Here is an 8,270-nt window from a genome sequence, read left to right as displayed (position 1 = left end):
TTACAAGTATTGATTTTATGGTAGTAAACTAGGCAGATATTGTCAAGTTTCTCTGACATTGCTTTTCTGCATAACTAAATTCTTCCTTTAGCTGGAAAAAGAAATCTCTTTCCTGAAAATGATTTACTTAAATTGAGGTATTTTAACTGCTCCCAAATGCTGAAAAAAAAATCTTCATAAGCTTTTACAATTCTAGAATTATAATTCAAAAAATTACTAAGAATAATCACCAATGAGAATGTTTATTTTACTATGTTTAGACAGCACAAGAATGGAAACTACATAAGTGTCCAATATTAGGAAACTAGTTACACAAATTATGGTGTCTTCACACAATAGTGTTATTTATTTATTAACATAGAAGAGTATTGACATAAATTATATTGTTAGGTTAAAAACACAGGTTATAAAATATTCTGAAGTTATCCCATTTTGTAATTTTCAGAAAATGTAGAAATCTATGGAATTATTAGCAGTGGTTATTTGAGGTGATAAGATTTGCAATTGGTCTTAATCATCTTACTTATGATTTATCTACCTTAACAAATCTTTATAACATGAAACGAGTATGTATCATTTGCTTAATTATAGTAGTAACAGAGACAAAATCAGGCCCCAGCAATCAGGAAGACTGCTAAGTCCTGGAAATAGGCATCCTCTACAATATAACCTATTAGGGTGAGTACTTGGAAAAAAATATTTTCTGTCCCTCCCCGGCCCCCCTGGAAAGTGAGAATCAGATAAACATTGTTCCGTGGAACCTAGGTTGATATGCAACATAGCTGAGCCTCAAGCCCCTCCGACAAAATCAGGCCCCAGCAATCAGGAAGACTGCTAAGTCCTGGAAATAGGCATCCTCTACAATATAACCTATTAGGGTGAGTACTTGGAAAAAAATATTTTCTGTCCCTCCCCGGCCCCCCTGGAAAGTGAGAATCAGATAAACATTGTTCCGTGGAACCTAGGTTGATATGCAACATAGCTGAGCCTCAAGCCCCTCCAGACCCCTATACTTTACCGCAGGTTCCCCCAACTTCAGGCTTATAGACCCTGAACTTGGCCCAGACTTTCCCCAGATGACAGTACTTTGGTAGCTGGGGTTTTCTACCTTAAGTTCAGTAACTCAGCTGATTTGAGTTATTATAAGGAATTCAGGTTACAGTCCCACATCCTCATCTTACACCTGACACTCCAGCCAAATTAAAATTCATGACATTGGCAAGTACCACATGTGACATGCATCTGTTTATGCAGTATCTTCTACCTGAAAGATTCTTCCTCCTCACTCCACCCACAGGACCAGAGCCGGCTTAACTTTAAAGGCCCTGTTTAAATGCTACCTACCCCAGGGAGCCTGTTCCCTCTGACAACCCACATGCTCTCTCTGTTTCGGACTTCTTTTTTTTTTTTAGCATGTCTTTTTTATTTTTTTATATATTTATTTTTATTTTCCCTTTATTGATTAAGATATTACAAATGTGTCCTTATCCAGCCCGGGGAAACCACCTTAAGTCAACATAAGCCTCTCCCTGCTGTCCTTGACCTTTTGAACATTTTGTTTCCCCTTTAAGTATTTTTTGACACAAAGTGGGGAAAAATAGTAAGTCAATCAGCTTAAAATTATATTCATTAGTTCACATATTTCAATCTAGAGAGTACATTGCCTCTCCAACTAGATTGTAAGCTTTTCTAGAGCAGAGACAAACCTCCTACTTGCATTTGCGATCACAGAGCCCCGTACACAGTAGGTACTAGTACAAGCATAAGTTTATTACATTGAAGCCTCCAGTGCTAGGATTATGTGGTGACATCAGTTGATGGCCGTGAAAATGCTGAGAACTCAGTCAAACTTCTCAAACCATCTGTCTCCTTGAAACATTGTCAGCTATCTTAGGAGGAGAGAAGGAGGGGCAGCATCCACCTGTGGAGGTCTCGGCGCATCTGAGCTGAGACCTCAAGGGTCACAGCAGCCAGGGCTCCAAACGAAGCAGCTGTCTCGTTGCTGAGCTGAGGGGGTGGGTGGAAGACAGAATCAGAAGTGCAGCTTGGCTGAGATCTCACTTAAGTGCTGGGGCCTGGAGGTGTTTCCTGACCCAAAAGAGAGGGAAGGTCCTGAGCTTCCCAGTGGAAGGAGTACACAAGACCTGGGTGGGGAGAGAACAACTATCCCTATGCCCCTCTCCTCGCTGGTCACCTCAACATTCCTCCTCTTTGATGTGGTAGACCGTGCCACCCCTGAGGCAGCGGGGCGTTCGGCTAGCCCTCCGGGCACCGGCCGGGTTCTGAGTCCGGGAGCTTTGGGAACCAGAACCACAGCCTCCTGAATAGGGAGCGCAACACGGGTCAGAGCTGGGAGCCAGGGAGGGGTGTGGTTCCTGGGGAAAGGAGCATTTGGGAGCTCGAAAAGACTCCCAAGGTTGTTGTTTCTGCTGTGACATCGCTGGGCTAGCAAGTCGAAACTGGAAGGAAAAAGAGCATTCAGTTAGGCCAGGAACTTGGGTGCCTGTTTCTCTTCTCCATGAGTTGGAGCTGTCAAAGGGAGCCTAGCATTTGCAGTCTGCTAAAATCCATCCCAGGAGGATAAAAAATGGATAAGAAAGGGCGAAATATTTGGGGAGAAAATCATGATGGGAATCCTAGGGGACCCATTCACCAACAACCAGACTAGAATCTTACTCTTCTTCCTAAACGAGAAAAACAATATGCAACCTAGTCCACGTTTCCCAGGCCAATGTCTACCATGGTCAAATGTAAAGGAGAACTGGGTCTTGGCTCTCTTCACTCAATTTTACTTTGTCCTGAGACTCAAGTCTATACTTTCTGTCCTTCTCTGGCCCTCTAGCTTCCATGGCATTCTCCCATGTGAGATCATTCCAGGTCTTTTGCAGGGACCCCCTTGCCTCCCCTTCTCTCTACCCAAACCTCTCCTGCCTGGCTTACCTACCCTCTGGGAAGAGACAAGAGGAAAGATTAGGGCTGTCTTTGCAGCATCTCAGTGAGGAACATCAAAGTGTCTCCCCACTCAGAAGTAACCTCACCCTAGAAGATGTGTGGAAAAGTCACCCCTGGAGGAGTCTGGAGGCCTTGTGGGGCCAGGAAGGAAGAGGCCATTTATACATCCTCCAGTTGAAGCCTCCAGGCTACATGTTATTGGAGGACAGCCACGGAGCAGGTTATCTATCCGGATGTTTCACAATCCCCAAGGATGAAGTCCTCAGCTACGCACACCTGTGATTGGATCAAAGGGATTCACATGTGAGTGAGTGACCAGAAGTCTGGGGCCTTCAGATTGACCTGAGTGGAGGTGGATATGACTAAGTCTAAATTACATTCCTGGGGAGATGGATGTGCAAACTACTGCTGTTGAAGCCTGCCTAGGATCAGAGAGGGAGAATCAAGTTCAATACCACCAAAGTGTGAGGAAGACCCTACTTGTCCACCCCGACCCATCATCCATGACTTTCATCACCCAGCTCAATGTCGTCGCGTCCATGGAGACTTGCCTGGTCTCCCAGCCACATCTGAGTTCTCCAATCTCTGAACTTCATAGACACCTCTTACAGACTTTATAGCTGCTCAGGGTCAAGGTAACCTAAATACTTGTCCTATCTCCTTTATTAAACAGTTCCTTAATGATAGGGACTTTGTCATTTCTGCATTCCTAGGGCCTGATAATAAAGAAGATGTTCATTAATATTTGTTGAATAAAACAATCTATGTGCCATTAGAATAGACTTTGTGTTTGGGGAGAACAAAAAATCCTAGGAAAACAAAATCCCACCCATTTTTGTTTGTAGATCTTGACTTCTTGTGTTCACCATCCTCACCTAAGACCTTTGTGAACACCCTTCCATAAATAGTATAGAGAAATCTGTGGGTGTATCTCACCTTATACAACAGACCAAGAATAGTGCGAAGAGTAAGACATTTGCTAACCCTGCTATCTCTTAAGTGCAAGGGGGGCACTGTGGACACTTCAACTACATTTCCTGAATATTATGATATTTTTATTTAAATTGTGCAAAAGTTCAGTTTGGTAAGGGTGTCCAGGAAATCAATGCCATGACTCCCACGGGTACATTTTTTTGCCTCCAAAAATCAGCAATAGTCATATATTCTAGTAAGAAGGACTAAGAGATCTTATGATCTTATTTTTTTCTTCAGGTAGGATAATAGCCAAATCACCAGTAATCCTGACTTCTACATAAGGCTACAACATCATAAGGACTAGCTTGTTAACCCAGTCCATTGGGTCTAAATGCATGGCTTTCATTTCAATAGAAGAAATTGTCACTAGCAAAGAATGGGCTTAGTCTTTTATTCATCAAAGGGGGCAGTCTCTTTGGTTCCCCATCTCTCACGATGCAAAGGAAGAAGAGGAGAAGCTTCTGAAGTTTAGAAGAAAAGAGTTAAAATTGTGCCTAGAGTTTAGGTTGCCCACACTCCTCATAAAATAACTTTATAAGAAAAACTAGAGGCCTGATGTATGAAATTCGTGCAAGAGTAGGCCTTCGCAGCCACAGCGGCTGCCTCATTCCCTCCCTCGCAGCTGAGGCAGATGCCTGGATCCCGTGGCTGCAGCCTGGCTTCGTCCTGGAAGGACGTCCAGAAGGACATCTGGTCTAATTAGCATATTACGCTTTTATTATTACAGATTATAAAAGAAATCTTTATAAAGTCTTGAGATGCTGAGTCTTTTTAAGCTTAAAAAACAACTAAACCAAAAACATTGAAGGAGAACCTTCAGAATGACAGCATGAAGAACACCTTGGACTCTCTTCCAGCAAAACCACTATAACTGTTGGTAAGGGCACACAGCAAGTGAAAAAAAAAATGTTTATCCAAGAAAATCTACTAAGTCTCAGTAATAACAGCAAGAGTCTATGGCTTAAATCATAACTTGTTTCCTCCCTGACCCTTTTCAACTCAGCATGATAGTAGCTCCACTCCAGGAAATGATGGGGCTCCTCCTTCCCTAGATCCAAGACATGGTCTGTGATGTCTTTGAAACATTGTTTTCTATCACCTCCCACTCTGAGTTGCAAAGACTAAATTCCAGGGGATGGTAGCCAAGATTTGGGGACTTCCTTCTTCCACCCAAATCGGACTTGTGAGTCAAGTGTGACTCTACCTCAGGTGCACCAGGCCCAGAATACTGGGACCCTGATCGCCTTTGCCCCAATCCACCTGTATAGTAGAGGTTCCAGGGTGAAAGAGGCAATTCAAGAAGATGAGAGGTTGTCCAGTATAGCATCGTGTTCATAAAGCAGGTGTGTCACTCCAAGGAAAGCAGACAACCATTCCCATCCCCAGCTCCAGAGCAGTGGCTCAGAGATTTTGGCCAGGCAAAGAAGCAGGCCATGAGAATGGAAAACTGAAATTCTCACCAGAGTAACCGATTTTATTCAGAGCAGAGTTGACGTCCAAGCCTCTAAACACTCTAGAAAATAAGGGAGTTTTTGTTGGCAAGCAATTAAGAAGAGCCTGTTGATCCATGAGAACAATGTGCAGGACAGCTAATTTATCCCAGAAAACCAAAAAAAGTGAAACTAAGTAGAGCCTTACTGGTTCAGAACAAACCTCAAAGACTGGCCTCAAACACTATCCTTATAGCCCTAGCCAGTTTGGCTCAGTGAATAGAGCGTTGGCCTGTGGACTGAAGGGTACCGGGTTCGATTCTGGTCAAGGGCATTTGCCTTGGGTGCAGGCGCGATCCCAGGCCCTGGTTAGGGTTAATGAGGGAGGCAACCAATTGATGTGTCTCTCTCACATCGATGTTTCTCTCTGTGTGTCCCTCGCCTTCCTTTCCACTCTCTCTAAAAAATCAATGGAAAAATAGCCTCGGGTGAGGCTTAACAAAAAAAAATTAAAAAATAAAAACCACGCTTGCAAAAGTATCCGGATCTAATTGGATCAGATTATGAAACAATTTATGTCCCAGAACATTATCAAAAACAGTAGAGCATCAACCAGCTGATGTCTGTCCAGTAGAGGAAGACAACTCAACAGAGAAAGGGACAACCAGAGAGAGCTCTGCTGAAACTACTGTCATTCAGGGTAACCAAATACATGCCCAAGGCTGAGCCCACTGAGGAGTAACATCTCAGGCTCAGGCTTCAGGGAAAATAGGCCACACTAAAACAGTCCCTCCAAACCACTAAACAAATAAACAACCGTAGCAACAAACCCCGGGAGAGGGGAGGGGAAAGGATCACTATTCAGAGTTGCTATAATATATTATCTAAAATGACAGATTTTCAGCAAAAAACATGAGACATGGGAATGAGCAGAAAATTGTTATTCACACACAATAAATTAAGCAAGAAACAGAAACATCCTATGAGAGAGCCAGAGATTGAACTTAAGTAAACTTTAAAGCTGCTATTATAGCTATATTTAAAGGAGAACATGCTTAAAGAATTAAAGGAAGGTGGGATAATGTCTTACCAAATACAGAATGTCAATAATAGAAGTTATTTTTTAAAATAACAATATGGAAACTTTAGAGTTAAAAATACACTAAATGAAATAAAACACTTGCGTTTTTTCATAGATTAAAACGTATATATGACTTATCAGCCACTTATCCAGTTCTTATTAAGATTATCAAGGTATAATAACTCAAAGAACATTAACAATGATTAAATCTTATGAAATTTGCTATTTTATTTTACTAGAGGGAATCAGTCATATATTTAAACTGGCAGAAGAGAGAATCATCAAACTTGAGATAAATCAATAGACATTATGCAATCTGAAGAACAAAAATTTAAAAAATGAATTAAAAAAAAGTGAACAGAGCCACAAAAATGTGGGACACCATTAAGCTCACCAACATATGTTTAATGTGAGAACCAGAAGGAAAGGAGAGAAACATAAAACATATTTAAAATAATGCTGGAAATTCCCCAAATTTGATGAAACACAACTAAACAGTCAAAAAGATCAACAATCTTAAAGTAGATAAACACAAAGAGATCCACATTCAGACACATCTTAGAAAACATGTTTAAAGGAAAAGATGAAGAGAAATTCTTGAAAACAGCAAGAGATAAATGACTCATCACTTACAAAGACCCTAATAATGACATAGGACTTCTCATAAAAAAATAAAAATAAACAAACAAAAAAACAACAACAACAACAAAACAATGGAGGTCATGAGGCATAGAATGGCATTTTCCAAATGCTGAAAAGAAAAAGAAAAAAAAAAGACCTGGGTCAAAGATGCACATAAAGTTCAATGGAAGATAATTGAGAGTCCAGAAGTAAGCCCATCAATGAATGGTCATTTGACTTTGGCAAGGTGTCAAGACATTTCACGGAGAAAACAATAGTTGTTTCAAGGAACAGTATTAGGGCAACTGAAGATCCACAAGTAAAAGAATGATCTAAAATATTTTAAAAATATGACATTAAAAAATTCAAATGCATCAAGAACCTAACTGACAAGTTAAAACTATAAAAGTCTTAGAAGAAAATATACAAAAAATCTCCATGACCTTGTAGGGAAACACAATCTTGACTTCCATGGAACTCTGGTCTTAGATAGATACATAGCACCCATCTTTAGGAGGAAACCAGTCTAAGGGGAGAGAAAGAACCTCTGACCTTTGAGTATACCTGGTCTCAATTGAAACATTACATTTCTTGGAGATATAAGATGCTTATGTCTGAGAACTTATATGTAGATAGAATGGTAGTTATCTGTTACTTTGGCCAACAATCAACTCCATACTTGTTAGTATATTAGGTAACTTGGAGGGTATCACCCAGTGTATATAGTGTTTGAGCTTCCTCTTATTCCTGAAACCAAAGGAGATATATTCCTCTTCTAACTTCCTGGAATAGCTCTTTGGATGATCCCTCACAGGACTTTGAATCTTGAGTGATTAATTAGAGACATAGTGACATCTAGAGGTCGTACTGATCACAGCAGTGGTGAAGTGTGAACTACCCTCTTCTCTTGATGGGTTCCAACTCTCTGGTCCACCAGACACTTGCGTTTTTTCATAGATTAAAACGTATATATGACTTATCAGCCACTTATCCAGTTCTTATTAAGATTACCAAGGTATAATAACTCAAAGAACATTAACAATGATTAAATCTTATGAAATTTGCTATTTTAAAAATCTTTGGTGATAAAGCAAGACTTCTTTACAAAATATAGAGATGAAATATTTGACTTGAAAATTTGGACTTGGGCCTCAAGAAAAGGGAGAAGTTAGTGATATTTTTTACGTTCCTGGTTTTTTTTCTTATGGATT

The sequence above is a fragment of the Myotis brandtii genome, unplaced genomic scaffold, assembly GCF_000412655.1.
Source record: "Myotis brandtii unplaced genomic scaffold, ASM41265v1 scaffold1446, whole genome shotgun sequence".
NCBI classification, from domain to species: domain Eukaryota; kingdom Metazoa; phylum Chordata; class Mammalia; order Chiroptera; family Vespertilionidae; genus Myotis; species Myotis brandtii.
This window is presented reverse-complemented; position numbering follows the sequence as displayed.